General features: G+C 40.1%; 1 protein-coding gene across 1 annotated transcript in view; it reads left to right on the top strand.

The window, feature by feature from the left end:
* Positions 1-9785: 9785 nt before the first annotated feature.
* Positions 9786-26941, top strand: part of tet2 (tet methylcytosine dioxygenase 2) — a 32390-nt gene continuing 15234 nt past the window's right edge. Inside the window, exon 1 of the mRNA XM_040145946.1 lies at positions 9786-10171. The gene's annotated coding sequence lies outside the window, so the exon portion shown is untranslated. The remainder of the gene's footprint in view (positions 10172-26941) is intronic.

Here is a 26941-nt window from a genome sequence, read left to right as displayed (position 1 = left end):
CGTGTAGAATTTCTAATGCTATTATCAGCAGTTAAATTCAACAGCAGATGTTAAAGGACTACGATTAATATTAAATTATTTATAGTGTCCTCTGTGGTTAGGAAGAATCATAGTTGCGTATATTTCCAGCAAAATTTATTTATAGCAATAATAAATTGAAAAAAAAGTTTAATCTTTAGTTCCATGTGGATGTGAGTTATCGTGGCTGTGACAAATAAATATATTCATGAATTACAAATATAAGTTGAATTCAGATAAAAGCCATCATTTATAATGGATTTCTCTGATTAAATTCATCTTGATCACAAAAGAGAAGATGTAAATATAGTGCAATGGACAAGCTAAAAAGGATTTTTAAACTCTGAGACAAATTACTGCTCACCTGCAATTCAGAACGAAGAAAATGTCCCTAATGTTTTGTATATTCACTGGAATACATCCAAGCTATGCAACTGGTGTTATTAGCTGCGACAAAATTAAATTTCCTTCTTAGATAGGGAAAATTCATTATGACTCCGTAATTAAATACAAAACCAGAAAAACAAGCAAACACTAACTGACTTCCCCCTACACACACCCCCCCTCCCCTCCCCCAGAACAGAGGAGCTTTTTGCGTTATCTTAACTTATAACGAGAGAGCAGAGACACACCTCTTTGATGATATATTTAACGACCCCATTCATTGCTTTTCCTTTTTCACTACTTTCATGACTAGAAACCCTAATGAGACCACTGTCGTTGCCTTGGGGATGGCCAAGCCCATTGCATTAGCATATGAAATCATTTAGGCCATGTCTCTCGGAATAAAACATCATTATGGTGAAGCTCTCTCTAAAAGTGAGGAGAAACCTCACCACTGCCAAGTTTTTTTGTGCAGATGAAGTATTCCAAGACGCAAGAGGGGACACAATGAGACTGGACTTAACTAAACTGCTCATCTTGCTTGCTTTGCTGTTGCATAAATGACACGTGGTAAAACAACTACAGTTTAGAGCCGCTGGTGAAGCTGAACTTAACCAAAAGTCAAAGATCTTAATGCAATATTCAGATACATCACCAATAGCTACAGAAACAGGCCGGTTTAATGGTCTCCATGAAGACAAAAGGCTGTGTTTGTTACACTTTTTAAATGAGACTGAAAACTAAGTCCTTTTCATGTGTTATTGCTCATTATATGATGACTCTATGACACTTTAAGGACTGAACCCATTAGTAAAATCTCCTTCATTTCTGATGAGTTCTTCTGATTAGTTGATTATAAAAAGCTTGAGTCGTGTTTTAGACGACTTTATTTGGGGCAGATTCTATTTATATAGCTTTAGACAGATGACAAAGTTCTTTGTTTGCAATCTAATGTTATATGAAAGTAGTTATGTTCTTATCTGACAAATGTTTCACCTCTGCATCAGTACTGTTGGTCTTTATATATCCATGTGGGATGGGTACTGGTGTATGTGTATGCAGTGGTGGAGAAGTATTCAGATCCGTTACTTAAAAAGTACCAATGCACAAAACCTAAATCCATCAAGAGTAAAAGTACTGCCTTCAAACTCCTAGCTAAGTAAAAGTTTATAAGTATTATCAATAAAATGTACTAAGAGTATCAAAAGATACAAAAAAAAAAAGACCCATGTGACAGATCAATCAATCGATCAATGCGGCTTGTAGCAGGTGGAGGCAGAGTGAGTTTAGTTTTGTATACAGTTAGGTAGTATAGTCCAGTGGTTCCCAACCAACCAATTTCCCAACCAGTTTTTACCGATTTATCATATGTCACAACCTTGACGCAGAATATAATATTGATTGTGTTTGCACCTCAGATTCTCCGTTTGCTTGACCTCCCTGTAAAGGAGGTCTAGATCGTCCAGTCTACTCTTTCATCGCAAACACGTCAGAGAAGTACAAAGTGCTACGGCTCTACAAACATTCGTGATTTGGTAATCTATGAGTCATCTCTAAATGTCTGGAGCAGGACTGTGACTGAAAGTGAAAGGTTAGAGCACATCACAACAACATCCAACATCCTCCCTGCCTGTTGCCTCCTGCAGATTCGTCTCAACTCACCTGTAGGATTTATCAGCTCTACACAGCATTAAGAAACAGATTTGACTTCTTTTTAACAGCAAGTATTTATGGAAATGAGTTTTTTGAAATGTTGGAGGGTCAAATAAGGGTGGGAGACACAAGGGTGGAATGGGGTTGAGGTTAAGATGATCAATCACAGGTCAAATGGATATCACTGACGGGTGAAAGCCAGAAGCATTTGTGATGAGGAGACTCCGGTTGGGGCAAAATCTCAGAGGTATTCCCCCCCCGTGGATCACATTATGAGAGAACAGGAGGCCACAAAAGTGTATAGGTTTTTTTTTTTTAGAGGAAGTGATGTGGAGAAAAGGGTTAGACACATCTTTAGGAATGATAAGATATAAAATTGGATGAAAAAGGGTTATAATACCTTCATTTTTTTGCATCCCCATCACAAGTTTTAGAGCTCATATTGTTACAGAGCAGCGTGTCCAGAAAGGCCAGCTGAGGCTCCAAATCCTTTCTGCTCAACTTCAAATATATTGAATAGCAGTACATCTATCTACTCAACTAAATATTTTATCTTGTTGTTTTGTCTTCATTTGTAGTCTCAAAAATATCCTTTTAAAAGTATGAACCCTTGTAAAATGTGATTGTTCAGGTTTATTAAAGGATAGGGTTGCAATTTTTCTAGTTTTTCTTGAAACAATACTCACATGCCAATATGCACCTTGAAACAGTTTTTGCTTTCTGTATTCAATCCTCCTGTTGGAGTCATGTTAGGAAGAAATCTGTTATTGGTCGATACAACCAAGGAAAACGGTTTCCATTTAAATAGGGGCATGTGGATACTGTCTTAAGGTGGACCTGAAAAAAGTGAACATATCCTTTAATACCGTATATGACTTTTTCTTTGGTTTATCCAACAGTCTGAGCTGCAGGTTTTACATCCTTTCCAATCTACCATTCATCCTTTCTTTGCTAAACCCCAGACCTGCAAGCAACATTACGGATACACCAGAAATATCTGCAGCAGCACAAAACATGATAATTTATGTAAGTATTTGTTTGCGAGTGGAGGAGGAGGGGGGGCATATCAGGGAGCGCTCGTGTTTGTACGTAAATCATGTCTAACCATATGTTGGCGTCCTCCGCAGCGCATACGCAGGTGAAATTGATCGTCAACCATCTCCTGCACACAACAGCATGGGTAGAGGGAGAGCAAGGTCACAGCCAAGGACTTGCCACAATCAGTGATTGGCTGCGGAGGGGGGGGGCTTATGTGTCATGGCACAGCTGTTACGCTACATACTCTGAGTCAGAAGCACATCTTTGCTGCCGCAAAATATCACCTTAATTACCTTAATGCCACAGTCTCTCTCCTCGTCTGGATGGATTCTGCTCTGCATACCTTAATCTGAGTTTAATCTCCACCATCGCCAGATACAGTTACTGTCTTAGGCGTAAAATCACAGCTTTGCCTTTCTTATCTGCGTTTATTTCCTGTCAGGTCTAAGTGTTTTATGGTTCAGCAGTTCAGAGGAAGGGAGGTTTGTCTGGTGATAGACAACAGGGCTGGGGGTGGTTGTTGCGCTGGGTGCTCATCATGCTGAACGAAGCCCGGAGCAGGTGAAGGGATGATTTCATGTCTGTGCTATTTAGAAGGACCGTCTCAGCTGCCAATGCATAGATAAGCAAGGAGGAGGCAGCTGCTGCTGCTAGGCAGCTGTGTGACTCTTTTCTGAGCCATGAGCTGCAGGCAGCTCAACAGGCTGGTTGTGCATCATTCCAGCCTAACAAACAAGTTGAGCAACAATTTTGAGCAAGTGCATTGTTTACAATCCTAGCAAGAGAAATCTTGTAGCCCCTAAGCTAGGTGCAAAATTTCAATGTTTACTCATTTTAAAAACAACAGTATTCCTGTGTGAGAATAACACTAAAACATCAGATTTTTGACTTACAGATGTGGGACACACACTATATTAATACTAACAAATGGGTGACAAATCGAAGGGAAAAACAACATAAAGTTTTGAAGTAAAGTGTTGTGCTACCACAAGCCACCAGAGTAGCTTCAATGCCCCTTGGCATAGACTCTACAAGTCTCCGAACCCTCCTGGAGGGAGGAAACACCAGACCTCCAAAAGATATCCCCTCATTTGGTCATTTGATGATAGTGGTGGAGAGCACTGTCCATAGGTTTGAGCTGAACTGACTTCTGTTGAATGTGGAGAACATACATTCGTGTCATTTTCGTAATACTCAAACCATTCAAATAGACTTCATGTCCTGTGTGGGAGCATCTGCATTTGTTATGTTGTTATTTTGATAGTTAAAATTAGCTCCACCTTAACCAACTACGGCATTAAAATCTTACTTACAAACTAATGTGTCGTTAATAATAAAATAATCTATCATATAAAAATACAATAATGTCATTGGGCCTGAATAATGAATATTAAGAATGTATATTTTATTGGTAATACCCTACTTTACTTTTAACTTACGAATTTTTTTGAATGTAGAACCAAGTATTTTACTAATACTTAGTAAAACCTCTATCTTACAATTCACTTGACAAACAGACAATCAGGCAGGAGTGAAAGGGGACTGTGATGTGCTCTGGCTGCTACAGCAGAGTGTTTGCTGCAGGGACAGTTGGTGGGCAGGTGGGACGCAAAACCAGAGGCCACCTGTAGGAGGATGGTGAATTAGGATGTTGTTCAGACTGTGGGGACCATTCAAAGCTGCTGTGGTGCGATGTGACATTAACAGTCACAAATGTCAAGTGCCAACTGTCTGCACATGGAGCGGCTGCATCTCATTTTCGTTCCTCTAAACAGGCACAAGTCATAACTCTGTTCGAAGAACAACTTTGTTGCTCTGCAAAACAATTCTCTGATTTCCCCTCACTTTAAATGCCTTATTTTTGGAGTTATATTACTTTTCTGAAGACCTAGACTGCAATAATAAAATAAAGATTGAAAACATTGACATTTCAAAAACAACGCAAGTTGCAGAAGGTCTCTGAATGCAAAAACATTTCTCTAGACTTTGTGAAAAGCATGGATCTCTATATGAATTGCAAAACAGCAATGAGGTTTCACAGTTCGTAGTAAAGTTTTAATATTAGTGTCCAGGAAACTAACTGAAGAAAACTACATGTTCGCTCAAACTGAAATACACAATCTCTATAAAAGGAGGATCAGATGCATTGTAGGTCATCGTGCTTCACCAGTAGGGGTCATCATCTGCTCCACACCAAACATCAGAGCATGTATTGTTAGAACAGTGGGGCTTCAGTACTTAAAGAGCAGTCTGTCAACTAGACCTTAATCCTGACCAGCCCGGGAACTGTAATTCTTCCGTTAAATTGTGTGACAATATTCCCAGATTTTACACGGATTTATAGTAGATAGGGGTCATTTCTGCTGCACTGGCTTCATGAAAAATTGTTGATATCTGTAACATTTTTATGCTTTAACAAAGTGAAACCTTTGAACAACCACAGAGTTTTTACTGTGTTTCCCCTTTCGGTTTAAAAAAGACTGTTACAAGCTTCGATCGGCACCAAAAACAGACAGTGGCTGATAGCAATGACCCAAACAAGCGAGGGCCAGGCGATGATTTCCCTCTTCAATAAGGGGGTGGAGAAGTGGGTGAGAGGCTTACATCACACAGCTGGTAAAAAGGGCTTCCCCGCTCTTAATAGAGGGCTGTGCCTATGGAGGTTTCAGCTGGGGGTGGTGCATACGGGGAGGATGGAAGCACCTGCAGCCTAAATGCGAGAACCAGCTCTTAAACCTCTCGCAAGCCGCTGGTCGCCACGGGAACAGCGGCAGGCCACGACTGGCCTTGTCCAACCCTGCTGTGCCCAGGGAGTAACTCTGTCAGATGGCACACACATGGCAGACAGAGAAGCACTGTGAAGTGGGGAAAAAGGTCCTGCAATTGCGTGTGTGCAGGAAATGTGAAATGAGACAAAACTGCACACAAATCTTCAAATTTGGTGGCTTTTGGAGCTCAATAATATCAAACAACTGTTTTCCAGTTACTCTCCCTTGCTTTCTGTAAACCCCCGTCGCCACCACCCTGCCCCACACCCCCTGCTGTGTCTTAAACAATTAGGCTATGTGAGACCCACACTAACGACTCTCTCTTGTCTTTTAAGATAACTACAGGAGGAGGGGCAGCAGTGGCTGACATCTTGTTAGGACGGAATCCTGTGGTCAGTCGCTTGTGTATTGGGCTCAAGCAGAGGATACCTAGTCATTACCCTACTTAAAGAGTTTGTGTGTGTGTGTGTGTGTGTGTGTGTGTGTGTGTGTGTGTGTGTGTGTGTGTGTGTGTGTGTGTGTTTAGATTGCCCCAGGTGAGATGTGTGATAATACCGCTGGTTCTTGAGAGAAGTGCTGCTTTTCTCAGCTTCACGATGCACCTCAGTAGCTCTGTCACGCCTCAGATGTCACCCTTTTCTCCCACTTTCAGACCAGTGTAAAGGAAGCTGTAAATCAATGCTTTCATCACAAATCAGCCTCCACCTTGTTTAAGACTAAATGACTCACACCAAATACAAAAATAAAACTTTTCCCAGCGGCAAAGTAAAGTCATGTCCTCAGTTATACCTTTTAAAAGTTGCTGTTCATACTGAAATGACACAACAATAGGAAAATAAGTCTCCAGTTTCCAATGGGCATGTGAAAGCCACTCGAGTCAGATGACATGACAATCACATGTTTTCCTTGTTCACCCAAAAAAGAAAGGTTTTGGAAAGGAGAAAAAGAGATGTGGTTTGAAATTAGTATGTATTAGTGTGGACATGGCCTGAAGGACTGTAAGATATCAAACAACCGTCATGCTGGTTCCACAGAGCTCTACATGAAAAACATTCACAATTGTGTCTCCCTTCAAATTTTGTGGCGAAAAGTTCTTTCTTAAACACGGATCAAACAGGGCACCATTCAAATACTCACTGTATAGTGTTGTGCTCAATTAATCTAGTATCTTATGGTAAAACATTTTACATTTTAAACATGTTTTAAACATAGCTCATGTCTCTAATCTCTTCTACATCTGCGCCGGTGCTGGGAAATGAAGTAATTCGGTATAAAACTGAGTTGGCTTTATCATTCTGACTTGTCAGTTACAGTTTCTTTTTTCCATGGCAAGTGAAACGTCAAAACGACTGACTCATTTCACTCTGGTTTTCAACAGACAATTTGATAAAGCTTCTTCAGGGAGTGGGACTATAAACCACCACATGACTTAAAGTGACACAGATCTCAAGACCAGAGGCCCAGATCTTTGACCTGGGGAACCAGGAGGGTCATGTCTTTGTTTAGTTTGGCATAAATCAACAAGAGCACCGGTCCCAGAAGAAAAACAGTTAAAATCCCTCACTAATGCTCATCGTCATCTTTAGGTGTGAAATCAGTCAAGTGACAAGTGTGCCTAAATTTTGATGACCCTGGGTCGGCATGAGGCCACAGCTCTGTGTTTACAGATGAGGTGACGGCACATGCCTCCATTCCTTTGAAATGTGACAAGGTGAGAGGAATAACGAGATAATCTCTGATTTACGAGTTACAGTAGCTTTCAGGGGAAGCAGCCCAGCAAGGAGCTCGCCTGCCTGATTGCTGACAATACACATGGCTCAAATCAATGCAGCCATTTTAAGTTGCATCCAAGACAAGCACTGATAAATGCGCTGAGTAAGAGTAAGAAAGAAATGCATTCATTTAGAGAGCTCATTGCCAGAGTATATCAAAACTCAACCTTATATTTAGCCTCAATGCAACTGACTGAACATAGAGACGTCTAATTTGCACAAAAGTTAAGAAAACTGTAATGTGTAGCTGAAATGATATTGAACCATACAAACTGACTGAGTGAACTCTCTTGTTTATAGCGGCGGCCAGAGGGCGCAGGGAGATGGAAGGAAGCTGACCAGTCGAAAGCCCTGCAGCACTGATCACAGGGATACTTCATGGGTGCACTCAGGTGCTCAGGTGCACTTTGATGGCCATTGATAAGGGGAAGGGGGGGAGGGGGGTCACTTCTTTTAACACCGTACTAAATGTAGTTCCTTGATCAAAATAACACCAAAATAAGATTTTTTTTTTTTTTTTTTTGGCCTGACACAACACTATGATGTCCATTAAAGGCTGTAAACTGTAATGGAGCACGTGCAATGAAGATAATAGGGGCCTTTACCTACTGTATATTTCCTCCTTTGTGACCAGTATAGATTTAAAGGGGGATCAATGAAGGCTTTTACCGAGATTCACCTCAACACTATTCCTCACGAAAAGAGTAAGTGTTCCTGATAGTCTGGACATTTCTATGTAAGCTTACTGCTAAAGGGAAAACCAGTGAACTATGTGAACTAACAGTGAACCACAAGCAGCAAGAGGTTTAAAGACTTAAGGAGGTTCATATCCATCTGTAACAACTGAGTTATGTCAAGAAAGAAGTCAGACTTGATGTAAAAGGGTCTATTTTGTCTTTGAAAGCTTTGTGTTGCAGCTAGTGACTCCTCCTTCCTATCTCTGCCTCTTCCCCTCCCACATTCTGTGTAAAAAGAAATCTCCTTTTCTGATCTAATTCTGAAACTACTGAGTCAACAAATGTCACTGCAGATAGGCAAAGGCTGCTGGGAAAGAGGTTGGGTCTCCTAAACTGCAGCTGAAGGCAGATTATTTTCAGAATTGACTCACCTGTTAGTAAATAGGCAATGAAATAGTAAAGTGAATGGAGGTGCCATTGAATATTCAGCATGCTAGTTAAAGCTGTAGCCAAATGTTAAGAAATGACAACAGGTTTTTTCAACACACCACTGCTGACAAATATTAACATACATTCTTTTTCTAAAAACATATGTTGTCCAAGTAGTGTTAATGGCACCAGTGGAACTGTTTTTGAGATTATGTTTATGGCCTTTAAAATCAAAGATGCAAAAAAAAAAAAAAAACCTCATTCTTGCACACTTGGCAAACTGAACCTCAGACTTACAACTCTGCATTTATGACCTAACACAGAAACCCACAACAAAAACCACAGCTTAAGTTTTAGTACTTGCCTCATTAAAACAGATTTTTACTCATGTAATTCTAACAACCTTTCAAGACTGAATTTGCCTTTTAAACCACCCTCAGCCCCTTTCTCTTTCACACTGCTCTCTCTATCTCTTCCAAGCCCACGTGGCCAGTGTCAACAGGAGGTGGGTCTTGGCAGACACATGAAGCAAAGTATGCTGTCTGTATGCAGGCTGAAGAGTGGTCTTACACCCCACTCTAAAAATGAGCCATCCAGCCAGCCAGCCAGCCAGCCAGCCAGCCAGCCAAGGGGTGCCAAAATAAGACACAGCCATTGCAAATGAGCACATTGCTCAACTGGTTGGGCTCCAAACTGGCCACATCTGATTGTTGCTTTTAGGCACTCAAAAATGAGAGCTATTACACCAAAGGGGAACTTCTGTAAACTATGACAGAGGAAGAAAAAAAAAAGAAAGAAGGAAGTTAAAATAGATAGAGTGAAAAGGGAGGGGAAAACCCAGAATAACTTGGCTTCCTGTCTGAGAAGAGGAAGGGGGTGGAGGTGCTTTCTACTCTGCTAGTCAGACAGTTGCAACCAGTGTAATGTTCAAGATAAAGTGTACCGGGGATGGAGTCCTGTCCTGCTCACTGAATCCACTCCAGTGCTTCAGGGCAGCCATCATAGTGTTCACTATTGTGTGCGGCTGAGGGAAGAAGAAAAAAAGAGGAGGGAGCAGAGGGGGAAAGAAAACCTGCCTCTTTGTGTGGGAATGACTCAGAAGGAAAGTGAATTTGTGATTATTTGAATATGCCAGCAAAGTAGGGCTCTTCCTCCTGACCTGCAACCAAATCTTGTCCACTCTGCATGCCTCTGCTGCCTTACACTAGAGTCACATATGAGTGTGCTTCTCAAGCCGGCAAACAGCGACACCCGGGCTTCTCCTGATGATGAGAGCTGACGTCAGAGTGGTTTCCATGAATATTGATGTGGAGGATAGTCTGTTTCATAGAAGAACAGAAGGAGGCAAGATGGCTGCCCTTTAGGATTTGTTAAAGAGGAGATCCAGACGGTTTGTTGGAATTTCTACAAAGTGGAGGGACGTAAAAAGGAGGTGAGAATTTGCTCAGTGGGTTAATACTCTGCTAACTCTTATCTCCCTTAACCTTGGATGTATTTTTGGTGGGTTTTGTATCAGGTGAGGTGTAGCAAATGTTCCCCACCGTAAAAGCAAGAGCCAACATAATAAGGAGGGGATATTAGATAAAGCTACTCCAACATGGCTGACGATTTTCTTTCTTTTTTTGCCAGCTGAAATTGAAATACACCTTCTCTGTTTTCGTGTCTGTTCTGTGTTCATTCAACATTCTTGCTGCTTTTGAATGCATCATAGAAAATGGTGTACTTAGACTGCTTGATCAGGAGTTTTTTCTTTAAGCATAATGTAAATGCCTTTATAATGCTCTCTTTCTTTTCTTAACATTTCATCCTTGCTTTTTTATTAGGCACATATAATTAAAGGTGTGTTTGAGTATGTAATAAGAGTGTTTTTGTATGAGTGCATTTGTTTTAAGAGGAGAAACACATTTTTAACATTTATGTGTAATTACTGGCTATTACAGAAAGATGATCTTTTTTATTAAATATGTTTAGATGCATGCAATATTACCTTCTGTGGCTTCTTATTTTAATATCCATAGCTGTGTATGTGTTTGTTTGTGCTGTTCAGGAGGGAGACTATATGTAGGAGAGTAAAAGTCCAACCTGGACATGTCCAGCAGTAAGTGCATAGTGTCTGCACAGCAGTGGAATAGCTTCTGGCTTTGTGTATCTCTGTGAATCAGCTTTCATTGCTTTCACCACTGAATGACAAGAAGACACAAAGGCAAATCCCAATGAGAAGCAAAAGAGAAGAGAATTGCGGGCGGCAGAGTGTAGTGAAGGCAGACAAGGTCAGAAAGCTCTGAAGGAACTGAAACTCAATCCTAACACACCATTAACTGGGGGAACAAGACTGGTAATTCCTGAGCAGGTTTTTCTTTCTTTCTTTCTTCCTTTTTTTTTTTTTTACTAGAGGCTAAACAAGCTGCTGTTGCCAGAGAACAGCGACAAACATATTTTCAATTGACTCAACTCAAACCAATAGTAACTTGAGAGGATTGTATATTTTTAATACAGTATAAGGAGTTAAAGGTTACAACAATCAGACTGGTGGATTCTTTTGGAAACTATTGATGAATAGATTATTGACAATACAAAGAGAAATGTGTGTCTGTGTGTGTGTTGTATAATCATTTTTAAAGGAATTGGTTTAGAATAAAAGCATGGTGACCTGGTTCTTTGTCAGATAGAGAAATAAACTACAATACAGAGTGACAGCAGTGAGATAATCACCTACATACCCTGACAGTTTAGGGTTTTGTGTTAGTATGCGTATACTTTAGAATTGCAGTAGTTAAATAAATGATAACATGTAAATTCAGATTGGTTATAGGACAGCAAGTCTCCTCTCAATTAGCAATAGCTAATTTGTTGTTAGTTTTTCCCCTTAACTCACTAAGTACTACTTCAAGATTAACATCTGAATGGCCCATTTGAATATAACCGTTCTCCCTCAGGTTTGTGAATGGGGTTTGTGTATTCTACTGACTACAGTCGTAATATAACTACAGCATGGCCTCAGGTAAAAAGCACAGTAAAGGTATGCCTGGAAGCTGGAGAATAATAACTGATCATTAACTGGGCATTGTAGCTTAACAGTGTGGGCTAACTTGTAGGAGCAATGCAGGACTTCAGTTTTAGTTAAGTCAATGCTGAAGTTTTCTGAATCTTAAAACTTCAAGTGAATACTGCCATAGTGAAAATAGTGACATTTACAGAGTGAAATGCATGGATAAAAGAAGAAGAAGGTGACGGGGCAGTGAAGTCAAAATAAAGTCAGGTGCATGTCAAATGACCCAATGAGCCTTTATGTAAACAGCCGATGATAGAAAAAGAGGAACATTATCCTCTAACAGCCAATTATTCCCTTTTTGAATTGAGCATTTATTCTAAAATGCTCATGTTTATATGCTGCATTTCTGTTGTTGCCTGCAGAGCATGTAGCCCTTACACTACACACACACTAACCATCTCCCCCAAAAAAGTAGAGAATCACATTTTACTTCTAGCGAACTGTCAGGAAACTTTTTAACCAACAATGGTGGTGTGCTCCTCTGACGCAATGGCATGACAGTGTTTTGATATGGCAGGCATGGTCATTGACTTCGTACTGTCAACACGAGTGCGTAAGCGGTGGTGTTCTCCATAGTATTCATAAAGTATGTTGTGACTGCATGAGATCAGGTGATCCCCGCTTTTGTGTGTGTGCGCCTACATGTATGGGTGTGTGCATTTGTGGTGATCCACTTGTCCCATTCATAATGTTAAGACACCCTTAGATAATGTTTCATGTGAACATCCAGATTAGGTCATACCAATTGGATATATTTGTTTTTATTTACTTAATATTAGAGATAAAATTTGTAAAATTCTTATTTGAAAAACGGGCCCACAACAAGTCAGTTCTATATCTTGTGTACTGAGTTGTCTATGTTTGATTTCTTGATTTATTTTTAACCACCCCTTCAAGCACATTAAACATTACATTCCACACATTATCTGCTGCATAGTTTGAATGGATTGCATCTAGCACAGTTCACTGCATACTAATGAAAACACGTTATTAATGGTCATCATAGTTTGAACGTACAATTTGTTATCTTCTTTGTGCTCAGTTGCACTGTATGCAGGATTTACAAAGGCTAATCCTGACCTGCATAATAACTTAATATTATGAAATTGAAAAATAAAAACACACAATCTTACTGGAGGTGATTTTATGAGGCTCTGCATGGCTGCTGTTACATCAGAAGCTGAAAAGGCACCAGAGCATTAATGGGCCCATAGGGGGCCGAGTGGGGGAAGGGCCAGATAGATCAATCACATGCACATAGCTTCTCTCATCTATCCACACCTACAGATAAAGCCATGCGGTTGGATTGCTCCTTCGTCATGGCCGTAAGTCCCCTTTATGTCTCTCCCAAGGGAAAGACAATATCACCTTTAGGAAGAATGTCCAGTTGCCATAGCGTTCTACAACAATGCTGTCCACTTACAATACCAAAGTCCTTACCCAAGCCCTCACCTCTGACCCAGCTCTATCCAGCTCATGCATCATATTTCCAGCCAGGGGCGGTTGCACAAATGACACAGAGAAACAGGTCCACTGGCAGGTTAGACATTTTAGATTGCACTACCTGCTGGCTTGCTGATCATAGCTCGACTGCTATGATACAAAATGGCGAGATACTGAGTGTTGTATTGATTTCTACAATATTGATTTCCCTCTTGTCTGCTATTGAGGGTTGGTTTTCTATAGAGAGTAAGGGAGAAGCAGCAAATAGCAATCAGTTGTTTCTGCAATGGAATCTGAGTGCGATAATGTCGTCACTGTTTTACACACATTTTTATACATCTTCACTTAATTTACCATCAATAATGCACAGCTGTGATGAATTTTCTTGTTAATGAAAGCCAAGCTGCAAACTAAAAGCACTGAGAAATGTGCAAATTAACATGGATTTACTGGATAAGGTTGAATGGTGTTAACCTCAGTCATCCCTGTTGAGTTTAAATGTATGCTATTTGTCATTTTACTCATATTTGCATGAGTTTTACCTTTTAAAGGACGGTTATCCATGTTGTAAGTACTGATCAGTTCTGAAGCCTGCTGAACGTATCAAATGGACTTTTGACTTGTGAATATTTTCTTTAAGTATGTACGTATTTCAAACCATTGTAGGTGTGAGAGAGTTACGCACTTGTCTATGTCTATTAATTGAAGCCATATCACAAAAAATATGTCAGTCATCAATAACTGCCAAACCAGATCCACGCCAAACCCCAACGAGAATCTTGGCTTTCCATCCCATGAAGGCCCAACCTTGTTGAAGAGACTCGATGGTTTATTGGTCGTCGCAATAGTAATAATGCTTTTATGAGTCTGAGATACAAAAATGTTATCAGTAATTGCCACACCGGACACATGCGAAACCAAAATATGACTTGTGGCCTTCTTTTTCCACTAGGCTGTGCATTGTTTACTGGCTGAGGCGTAATTATGGAGTGAGAGTGATAAGGCTCGTTTGAGTGGCACAGGGCTGGTGGGAGTGTTGCTGGCCCTCTGAGCATGTATCGATGTCAGGGTTTACCTCAGGGGTGAGATAGCGAGGGCAGCGACTCAAAAGCTTCCTCCACGTGAGCACACGCACATGGCCGCTCTGTTTACAAACACTATCCTGGCATTCTGCAGAGAGAGAGGCAAGTGATATGTTACGTAACCACCCCAAAGCGAATAGCATCTCTTCCCGCTTCTCGCCGGGCCGCTCCTCCTACGCTTGGACAATCTTCTTGAATGCTTTTATGCCAGTTCCGCTACTAGAAGTTAAGAACAAAAAAAAAGAAATTAAGAGCCACAGCCACAAAAGCGTCTGTGCTCGAGAACACGGCGAGACTGAGAGCAGGACTTTTCTTATGTTGGTGCCACTTTAATAACGAATAGCTCCTACGAAGGTCACGGTCTTAACAGTTGCACATCAGGAGAATAAACTGGCTGTAAACTTCTCTGTCAAATCAGATGATTTCATAAACTCTCTTTATAGTGCCAATTTTGGTAATTGAAAACTAAATTGCAATATTTGTAAGGTTTCATGGATCATCATAAAATGTCATCATAAAACTCAATGCCTGTAGTAAATACAAACACCTAATTGTGCCAAAACACTGGCATGGGCACATTTACTACATAGTGACACTTTCCATTGTGTTGCACTGCTTCAAGGAATTATTTATTTGAGGAAAAAAATAAATTATTCAATAATATTGTTGCTGTGACAAGAATTTATACAACCTTTGTTAATTCTAGAAGTAAAAATAATGTGAAGTTAAGTGAAGCTGAAATAAAGCTAGGGCTCTTGAAAGGGATATTAAAAAAGTCGTTTATTTATCATTTGTGGACAAAATTACTAGTGTGTCAGTATTGGAGAGTGGAAGATGCCTTCCTACCAGCCAAGTGGTAGCTTTTTAAACAAATGCTAACAACGTATGACAAAGTAGCAAACCCGCACACAGGTTGTCAATATGCCTTACAAAACTTGATGAGTGACCTAACCTCATGTTAGGATCTGACCCTTAGTAGGACTCTAACATCAAAATTTACAGAGGTCCGTCAGTTCCAGTTAAATCAAATATGTGAAAATGAGGAAGCTTTGCAAGAGTTTTAATTGGAGTTCATTGGGGAAAAAAAAGTTTGCTTTCAGCTCAATATAGCTTGTCAAAATTCCTCTTCTGCTAAAAAAAAAAAAAAAAGGCAAATCTAGATCAATATCTGAAAAGGAATTTCTATAGCTATTGCCCCTGTCACATGATATGCAAAGCTTTGTCATGATAGCACAATCTCAAAAGGGTCCATGGTGATCCAAACAACTGCTTCCAATGGGTGTTTTTTCCCTCCTCTAAAATGGCTGTCAGATGTGGATGGTTTTGCTGCTAAGAGCTGTCATTGAAAAGGTTAGGCCCCATGACCCCCTGTTGTCTACACAAGGAGCACAAAGACAGACAGCTGGTCCTGAATGTCATTTAGAAGCGTAACCCTACCAAAAGCTTTGAATGACATCACTAACTATTTCTGAGGGCTTCAAGTGGCTCAGGCTCAATATTGGGTTTCGTAAGTGGAATGTACGAGTACAGCAGCTGGTGTCTTTCCGAGCCAGACTGCTCAATGACAATCAGGTTGGTTTTGCGTCCATATATGTATTTGTATTGGGAAAGTCACAAAGTCTGATTTTAGCTCTGGGTCTGAATGGATAGAGAATCCTGGATGGGATAATATGCAGCATTCATGCACAATTAACATTCCTACTCTTGCTATACCAGCTTCCCTACCAAGAAAACAACCTTACAGATACGGTAGGTACAAATACAGTTTTCTGTGCCGTAAAACACCAATTTACATGGCGGAACGTGACTGATTATTCCTGAACCTTTGCCATATTTGAGTAACATACTTTGTCTTTAACGGAACACCAAAACAATATGCAGATCAACTTAAAGTACTCCTTGTTTACAATCTTAGTACTTGCTGATGAATTGCTGAGGTGTGAGAAATGCAGTGAAGGGTTTATACATCCTTACACTGAAGCCATGAATCACAAAAAATATCCCTCAGTCAGAAGGATTTGTAATTTCTATTCAATGAGAGTCACGTGCCTCCCACTCAGTGGAGGGAAAGAGGGTGCTTAGCAACAGCAGCTTAGGTCAGGCTGCTTAGAAACCAATGAGGGAAAGAATATCACCACAATCACTTTCCAGATGACAAAAGGGCACTTCGGAAATTTTTCTAATTTAAAATTATTCTAGGCACTACTGCAATATATTTTTGGCTTCACATTTGATGAATAGAAGAAAAAAGTAGAGATTTCAAAACTTGCTTTGCTTTTTGTTCACAGTGAACCCCTATATGTAGCTCAGTCTTTCATGAAACTGAAATCTGCCCTGGTATTGAGCCGATTTAGAATTCCTTCACTGCCATGTTGTGTACCACGTTTTAATTTCCCTCCTACAATAATGTTTCCCTTTGCTCTGTTTACTGTTCACCTCCGCTTCCTGTTTAATTGGAAGCTGGTTTGGATTTGGATCATGCAAACACAAAGGAAATATTTGCTAAATAAATGTGCCTTTGAGCTAATCACATGCCAAGACTTACAGGCCGGAGGGTGAATTGAAGAAACATGGGAATCAACGTTTGGACATCACTTGGCTTTGTGTATAAGTTCCATCTCATGCCAGATTGTAGTGGATGGGAAAATGAATGAAGAGGAAAAGGTCGATAAAAAGTCTTTCTTCCCTTACAATTCCAGCCAAGAGCAACTACAATATCTGTATTGGTAATGCTCTAAAAATAAATGTACTAACTCAAGACAACACACAAAGCCGAGTATCTTACATTTCAAGTAGTGCAACCTTAATTCAGAAAGATGTGGGCTAGAAATGTACTATTTCAGGCTTTGTGGCCCAACACATTTCTAAAATGCAATTTTAAAGGTGTTGATCCGCACAAATGCAAATGTAGGTTTCTGAATATGTGGCACTATTGATTTACTGGCAGGATCAATGCATAAAGCACATGTGCACACCACAGCAAAGCAGCCTATTCTGCAGTCAGCCATGCTGGGGTAATGTTTAGACCAGATGGGCTTTGTAGCGCTCATAAGATGGTCGCCATGGCTACCACGTACTCTGAAAGAAATTAACTTTGCTCTGTGCACAGTTCATCAAGTTACTCAGATATATTGACTGTTGCATAGACAAAGGTTTGGAGGTCAAAAGAGACAGGCAGCTTTGAAGAAAAAGTGCAATATTGTGAGGGGTTGGGGGCAGGTTAGTGGGTTTGTACGCTCAGAAGCCCATTTCTTAATTAGAGTCCACATGTGATGCAGTTTGAGGGCAGAGAAAAGGGTTTAGACTCTGCGTAAACTTTGCACAGGGTGCTTCCAAGCTGGGCAGGGTTTCTTCTCAGGTTGTGCTGATTAAACAGGAAAAATCAAGGACTAACAGGTTCATGAAGTCAGATCTGGGTTTAATGTTCAACTGCCTTCTACTATCAGGATTGACCTGTTCTGGGAAACCTTCTACACTTAAATGAATGTAAATGTCTGAAAAAAGGCACTGTTTTACTGAAATGGTTTCATATTTGGAAGAAAGGCTGATGATCAATAGATATGATCCATGAAGGACACTGTGGCCTGTTACCAGCAGTTGGTTGAGCAGTTTCAGTACTAATCAAATTATCATATTTCTGGGTTATAATTAAAAATAATAATTAGAGAAATACATTACTATCTAGTTTTTCATTTAGCTTTTACGCAGACATGGCAGAAAAATGCTAAAATGCTGAACAAATTAGACATATTTGAGTAGACAAGTGTAATCGTAGCACATGCCAGCATGATGTTTTCTGTGTGACTGTTGTGGGTGCAGTTTTCCCAGAATACCTGCTAAACAAGCTTTATCAGCAATGTACAGAGGCGGAGTTCATCCCCTACAACGAAAGCTGTTGAGTTATTCATACAAATGTCATCTACAAGAACTTAAATTTTCTAATCTCTCTTACCTTTGCCATTAATATGATGCTCAAACCTCCTTCATACTCTGACGCTGACTCATCAGACGTTCAAGACCATAAATCTTAAAGTATTTTTAAAGTCTATCAAGACTTTGAACTTCCTTATCTAATTCAAAAATCTCGAGACAAAGGCTCTGAAGGATTTGTCTAATAGTCTACGGGCTTTGAATCCACAATATGGACTGTGTCAAGTAACAACTGTCAGCATTTCAGACAGTTCAACCTCGCCCTTGAAAACTAGACTTGAAAAAAACAGTCATGTCCTTTGGTCCTTTAAAAGTTGCCACAAATTACTGACTCTTATGATCCTCAGAAGAGAACTTTGTGGGTCTTTGTGAGTAAATATATTTCACATCTTGCCCACTTCTTCCTGAGCTCCACAAAGATAAAAATCCCACTGAAGCGTGTACATAATTATCAAACATCTTTGATTAGTGTTGACATTTATCTTAATTATGGCTATGAGCACTTGGATATGGTTTATTATTATGGTGCCAGATAATCTCTCCTGTCTTTTCCCTCTCTCAGTTCATCTCTTTTTAACTTGAGGCAGGCCTACCAGTTTGACAAATAAGTGCAGCACTTCTTACTGTGGTGTCTGTAGACTCAATGCACTATTCCAGTTTTGCTTGTGTCTCCCTCTGACTATTTCAGGTTCACTTTCCAGCTGGATCATTTTAGACTGTTTTTCAGTTAGCCATGGAAGTATATAGTTAAGAAGCAGTTGTTGTAGTTATTAATACATCCTCTTGATAGTCGAGTGTACAGCCACAGACATTCATTTGCTGGGTTCAAGTTGTCACCTATCCGTATACCTGCAATCACTAATTTATCCATTCATTGGTGATAAAACGTAAGAACTCACAAAACTAAATCTCTATAGATTTGGCTGCCATTAGCCAAAGAGGGATAGATAATAGCCCTTGATATTTCCCTTTACATCATGTGCATGCTAACATAACATAATGAAAATCAGACTCTATATATAAGGCTTCAGATTTCCCTGAAATCCTGTTGCACACCTTAAAACCTGGGTACTCAACTGTTTCCTATTAATGGAAAATAAGTTAACTCAATAAAATAATGTTGACTAGTTCAAATTAATTTGCTCAAATAATACTATAGTTAGTTAATAGGTGTCAAAATACAATCAAAGCAGGCAAAGAGACAAAAAGCTGTTGAAACATAAAGACTGCAGTGGCACTCTCCACTAGTTGGCCACATCTGTCTTGCATTAGACATAAAGAACAATGTAGACTGTACAGATCCCTTTTTCGTATGGAGGGGGAGGTGGCTCTCTGGGGAAGAAATTACAAACAGAAGTATAGGTCTTCTGTGTTTCTTTTGCAATCCATTAATTTTGTCTTCAGATTCAAAGAAGAAATTCATGATGACCAATAGCATTTGCATGTATCTGTGTGCATATATCACTGAAAATCCCACAACACTTTGGAAAAGGCCTTGAAAATAAGACACAATTGCTAGATAATGGAAATATAACTGACACAATGTATCCCATTCAAATGTAAGGAGATTTTCACATGCTATTTAATGGAAGGTGTGAGTGATTTGTTTATGAGGATTCAGTTTCTCAGAAGGATGAGTTACCTGCAGAGCTGTACTGATTTTGTTCAACCATCAAGGAAGTGGACAGAAACGTGAAGAAAAACAGAGATCTGTTGCTCCAGGCTGTCATGTGATGTAGCCATCATTGCGACACAATCTAGTTATTAAGCCATAGTGAGAATCAACAGGAAATTGCACTGCTTTACCTAACAGAAATATGAGACCCGAGGTTGTACAGTGCAAAGTCAGGCTCCTCATGCAGCTACCATTGCTGTTATTAATGGAACCAACATGAGTCAAATCACCAACTCAGATGCTCAAGCCTGTGCATTCCTGGTAATAACCTACACATGTACCGTATCTGAATCTATTCAGTAACCAATACAAAAGACCGCCACATTTTAATGTAAAACAGAAGCTACATATGCCCCAATATGAGACGGGTGGAGCAACTGTTAGTTAGGGACAGCTTATGTATATCAATACAAGTTGATGCACAGCTGTGGTCTAAAAACAGTGCTACACCTTAAAATTTCAGATGACCTTGCAGTCTTAAAGCAATACTTCAATATTCTAGGAAATTTGCCAATTGGCTTAGTTGCAAAGAGTTAGCTGAAAAGACTGAAATCTCCCTCGTATCTGTACAGTAAAGGCTAAGCTTAGCTTAGCACCAAAAAAGGAAAAGGTGAAAACCACTAGCCTGGCTCTATCAAGTTTATCCGTTCCTCTGTAGCTCAGTAATACATATTTTATATCTTGCTTGTTTAATCCATTCAAAAATCAAACTGTAAAAATGGCAACTTGTGGTTTTTTTTTGGGGGGGGGGTTGTTAGTGCTGGACTGTTACTTGGCCGGGAGCAGTGACTTCCTGGAGCAGCCTTATATTTATGGTACAGACATGAGAGTGGCATTGTTCTCGTGTATAGCTCAGAATGTAAGCAAACAAGCTTTCCCAAAAAAAAAAATAAAAAATTCCCAAAATGTCAAACTATTCCTTTAAAGGAAAAGAAAAAGATATGTTGCTTTGATCTGACAAATGCGGAAATGGCAAGATGTCACGGAGCTCTGACCAGTGTAGGTGGTCTACTTTTATCTAGGGTTTTTGTTCTGGATTTCACTTTCAAGTTTAATTTGTTTAGATATTTCCTCAGTCCATGCTGGATGGAGTGCTATCAGGGCATAGATGCCACATGTTGCTAAGGTTCTTCATGTGAAAGAATTGCAACAAGATCAAAGCACTCCGAAGGAAATGCTGCAATGATCTGCCTAGCATGTAAATTTGGAGGATTATAGAAAATTACTGCAAACACAGTGGGCTTCTGTCTCTTAGCCAGGGTGGAGGGCGTCATATGTTCAGACTGATTAAAAGGAGGAGAGAGAGAGCACAAGCAACCATGTGAGGTGCATTGTACACCCTGCATGAGTCTGCCATGTGACATAAATCACAAGTGTTAGGTGCCTGACTGCAAGACTTCGTGAGATGCAGAACACTGAATGAACATCTGTCCTGCCGTGCTCGGTGAGCACAGTGGTCATCAGTAACAACACGTGCTACTGACACTTTACTTCACATTGTGCTTTGTGATTTGGTGTGTTGCGACCTTGCAGACTTTCCGGGTCCACCCCCTTAACTTTTCCCCAAAACTCTCTCCAGTGGAGTCAACCCCCCTCAGTTCATATGCCAACCATATGTCATGAACTGCCATAATTCAAAGTCTACACAGATGTCTAAAGGAATACTGAAACACGGCCTTAAATCAGGCAAATGTGTATGATTAAGAGCCCTCTCGTCTTTGTCAAGAGAGCTGCTTCAGGCTGTTTGATGATATGGCATCAAAAACCTATCAAAGACACACAAATTTTGAAGGTACAGTATGTATGATTTAGTACTAAGATGAGTGACAAAAGCAGAAATTCGGTCTAAGATTTTAAAAATGATCTGTAAGAGATTTTGTACTGTTTTTGAGTCTACATCTCTGCTGTTGACATAGGCAGCTGGAATGCAGAGTTGTGAAAATGTTGTCAGAGGTCATGAGGTTTGCAGAGCAGCGAGTCCAGCTCTATATTTACGGGAGGGATTTAAAACACTGTAGAATGCAAGTCATCTGACCTAATTAGACTGGTAGGGGTTGCTAAGGATGAAGTTTCACTTGCAGCTCTGCTGGACGCAGTCTGAACTGTCTAACTCCAGTTTGTCAGCATATACCACCATTACAGTATTACCAAAACTGATGTTACAAACAAGGACTTGGTTGTACGTCAGTTTCCTTATCATGATTTGTATTTATGTTTGTTTGAGTAAGATGTGAGAGGTTACTTCATCTCTACAATTCCAAGTAAGGGATCTTACTGAATTTAACAGTGGCTCCAATGAGGCTCATATATTTCAATTTTGCTGCTTTTGGTGTATTTCATTTTGCACCATGTTCAAATGTTAAGAATTACATTCTTCTGTATAAGTTGGGGCATTGAATACAGTAGAGGCCTAGAGAAATTGCACAAGCATTACACTAGCAGAAATAATTCTTTGACTCTTTTTTTTTTTTTAAAGTAAAAGTCTTTTCATTATCTATTGATACTTTCATATACATTTAAATTAAAGCCTGAGTTATATGAAATAAATATCAAGACTGGATTTCACTTTGCCTCAGTACATTATCTATACTATCTGTTGTGTTCAGGCAATTTGAAGACTTACAGTTAATGAAAGAGGTAGCGATGGTGTAGGTACAGAGGCTAAATGACTAGCAAAGTTGCTAAGAGGAGGAAGTGGCAGTTGCTATTGACTATTAATGTTTAACAAGTTGATAATAAACTGTCAACACTGACTGTTGACAAGCTCAGTTAGGTGAATGTTATAGGTATCTATTGTTGTAGTCATCGTGTCTTAGCATTGAGTTAAGGTAGTGAACTTACAGTTTGTTAAAGTTATAATATTCAGTCAGGTGATATTACGATGAATATTCGTATTGAACAGACTTTGTTTTGACCCAGTTCACAAGGCACATGGGTTTTTTTTTCCTTTACTAAGTGCTCTGAAAATTTATAGTCTCTGGACTGGATGCATGCTCCATGGTCTTATCTTTTAAACAGGAAAATGCAAATAAGCCTGTTTCAGCAAAGAAAAGGAAATGTACACTTGAGATTATGGCTTATTCTTGTGACTATTCTCCAAAACAGCGGTGTGGCTTGGAAAGTGTGCTTGATTTACAGGGCCGCTCTTCATCTCCCCTTCTCTCTCTCTTCAACAGCGGGGCTCTTTAGCCCAGCTGCCTAGGTCTCAACCTGAAAGTGCAGAGACCTGAGTCTCCCAGCAGCTGTCGTTAGTGGTGAATGTCACATACGGCTGCCAAGTCACGCCAAATAGACCCCGTCTACTATGGCAGCTCTCATATTTCACTGGTTCTCTCTGGGAATAACAAAAACACAGTGCGAGTCCAGCACACTAAACTTCGTTACACTAGTGTTATAATGACAAAGCCTTGTGCTACTAGAGGTGATAGGAAGCTCATTTTTTATAATCTAGAGTGGACAAAAAGATAATATTTTAGCAAGTCAGTGGACAAACTGAAAGACATATACTCTTGCATTTGGTAAGCAAAGCTATATCAAAAACAAGACATTCAGTTATTAAAATCAGGCTCCACTGTCATGTGCATTAACTGTCGCCTTTAAATGACTCTTGTGCAAACTGTGTCCATTGTTTTACAACACTGATCACACTGTGTCCAAGAGTCCACCCTTGCCCCCAGGCTTCAAAGCACTAAAGCAACCGACCATCTATAAATCCCAACAAATACATAGCTGCATAGGCAGTAACTCAGGGCAATGACTGTCTACATTTCTACAACAGCACTTAGCAGCCAGGTTCATAACTACGCAGACTAGATGACAGACAGAACAGGAGGGAAGTAGATGAATGGCAGATAGAAGTACAGAGGAACCTGGAGTATAATTACAGGGCAGAGGGCTGTAGATGAGGCTGTGGGAGAGAGAGGGAAGCCAAACAACAGCATATAGAGACAAAGAAACTGACATCTGGAGGGAAAGGAAGCTTTGTTGGGAATCCAGTCCAAGCCAAGCAAGTTGAGTTATATCATAAACTGAAACAGAGTGCTCATTTCCCTGGTGGACATTAGTTACTAGAAAGAAAACCAAAATAGATCAAAGCATTATAACTTCCAGTCCTAAAGCCGCTGCAAAGCAGTGCCTCTGCTTTAGTTTAGTGCTCCACTTCCAGAGCAGAAATAGATCTCCCTGTGAATCTAATAAATAATGAAGAGAGTGCAGCCAGTACTCTAAACATCTAAAAGCAAAGCATATTCAAAGTTGGACTTACACCATTGTGTAATTGTTAATTATTTGTATGTTTGTACGTGTACAGGCGCGCACACACTCAGCTGGGATCTCTGGCTTTGTTCTGGGTTTGCAAAGATTTTTTTTTTTTGTTGTCAGTGTGGGTGTATCCAACTGTGACAAGCTGCTTGGCTCCATTCAGTCCTTTGTAAACCCTGGAGTGTCCCTTAGGAATGGAGCTGCACTAAGAGCAGCCCAGGACCAGTGTTCATCTCTCGACTTAGTTACTGATTTACAGACTGCACTGAGGGCCAGACAAAACAAAGGAGCAGTCACATGGGGATGAGAAGTTGTATTCACTTGCTTATCTCATTGTTATGTTTTCAGGAATTGGATGCTTTATATGTGACAGAGTGCAAAAAAGGTTGGAGCATTAGTTTACTCCTTTTTCTCTTACCAGACGTAGTTACAATGATGTGGTCACTGGCGGATCGCAAACCAACAAAGTGCACTCCGCCACCTACTGTATTGCAGTGTGTAGATACGCAAGTGTACTGGGGTGCAGAACAACATTACTAATGTAAAAAACCTGAGCGGCGGGGTAGTGGAGGGGGGGGGGGCAATCGTACTCAGGCACGATGGGAAGCAATAATGCCTATTATGAAAATGCTCTTCGTCAATACTCAGGAAGAAATTACAAATCCAGGGAGAAAATATTGGCAAATGGACAACTTGTTGGTATACAGACATTGTGATTCACTGTCAGTCATTTTTTTGATCAATTTGCAGCATCCATATTGATTGAGACCGTTAAGTTAAGATGCAACTCCATGCACTACTCTCTGCACTAAATTCAGTGTGACTGATCATAACCCCCTCATCTCTTTTCAACAAGCCACACAGAAACCAATGCTAATCCAAACAGCACATTAGAAATGAACAGATCTGCCACAGATGAGGACATCCAAATGTCGCTTTGTATGAATCAAGATGCCTTCTGGATGCAAAGATCATTTGCCATTCATCCAATGGAGCCATGCACATCTCACAACTTCCACGTGGTTTCAATTTTAATAACTCTGACATAATCATAAAGAGGCTCTGTGACACTTCTGATTATAAGGCTGGTGGTGGCATCCCGCTGTGGCATTTTACATCCGTCTGTGTCTGACGGCAGAAAAAAGGAGACTAGTTGTGCAGCCTGTCGCCTGAACAGCTCATGAGATGTTCCATCTCCAGGTTCCAGTACTGCCTCAATATAACTTGCAAACTTATGAATAGTTTTATCCATAGAGTTTATAGTTTAATCTTATCCGTTTTATAGTAGTCACTTTGTTTGAGTTGCTAGACTACAGCCCTTGACCATAGATTCATATTTCATTACAAACCAGATCATCCTTAAAAGACATTACACAAGGAAATTTAGAGGCATTTTTAAAATCAGTCATGAACTAGATCATTTTAAGCATATAATCTTTTTAAACAAGCTGAAACAATAACCTACATGGGACCATCCTTAGAAAATAGACAGGGAATCTTTGTGATTCTCACTACCACTGCCTGTCGGTAGATGCATAATAGCTCGATTTAAGTGATGTGTGAACAGCTTCTGACTTTGAGCTTGCAAGGCAGTTATTCGAAAAAAAAGTTGATGGAAGATGCCCACTCTTCACCCAACAAGGACGAAAAGACACCTTTCAGGCTCTTTTCTCAAGCCATTGACCCGAGAGCTGTCTTTTCGTTTTCAGTGTGCTGCTTTCCTCTTCCAGCTGCTAACAGGCAGCTGCCTTCTCTGTTGTGACAACAGTGGGAGCTTCCAGACACCCTTGTAACAGCTCGGCTCGTTAGTGGGAGATTTAGCACTCTAACTTTGGGGGTCTGGAGGGCTGCTAATGTCCTGGAGGGGTGATTGACACAGGGAAGAAGATCATTAAGTCGACCAGCTCGCGTGCCTGGGCAAATCTTGGCCTCACAGCTTTTCTGTGTAGGTTGTCTTGGTCCAGACGGTAGAATGTGCTACAATTGCAGAAGAGTGCCTTTCTGTTGTTGTTTTTGTTTTGTTTTGTTTTGTTTGTTTGCCTCATTCAAGGTCCACATGACCAGGCTGGACATTTTGGTTAAGGAAAATCAGGAGCCGGTCTCTGAAAGAGCATAGTATCTTGAGGTCTTGAATTACTTTATGAAGTGAAAACTTTTTGAAAGCCAACTGAATTGGTTGAAAGATGACTGAAGCGGTCACCCAAAATTCATGTCATCTGGTGCTGCATTTTAAGACCTTCAAAAAAACTTCTGCAAACTAGCCCAGTCTACAGTCACCCCAGAGTTAAAATATTTCTTCTATGTGTAGTTTAATATATTAAATTGATATTTTTCAAACCATATTACCCATCTGTACAGTCAAATCTAATTCACTTAAATTTTAGACGTTTCCATGAATTCCAAAGCATTACTGAATCTTACCTTTGTTTATAGTCTTTATTGAGTGAAGCAATGTACAGGATTAATAGATGATTTTTCTTTAAAAGGCCGTGCATTTAGTGGTTGAAATGGATAATGTACATACACAAGCATTTTTCAAAATAAGTTATCAGTCTTTGGATAAAACATGTCTTTCGAAGACGACAACTCTTTTGTAGGCATTGTAAGCAGCTGTAACTGGTTCCAGATGTGGTAATCAGGCTCAGTGATGGAGCAAAATATGCCAAACGAAACATGCCATAGTACCTCAAATATTTGGCATTTTTTTTCTTTCCTTTCCCCCCAAACATCAGTCAGTGCCTATGCTGAACCTATAGTAGG

Source organism: Xiphias gladius, chromosome 15 (genome assembly GCF_016859285.1).
Source record: "Xiphias gladius isolate SHS-SW01 ecotype Sanya breed wild chromosome 15, ASM1685928v1, whole genome shotgun sequence".
NCBI lineage: Eukaryota > Metazoa > Chordata > Actinopteri > Istiophoriformes > Xiphiidae > Xiphias > Xiphias gladius.
Note: the sequence above shows the minus strand (reverse complement) of the source record. Positions and strands in the feature narration are given on the sequence as shown.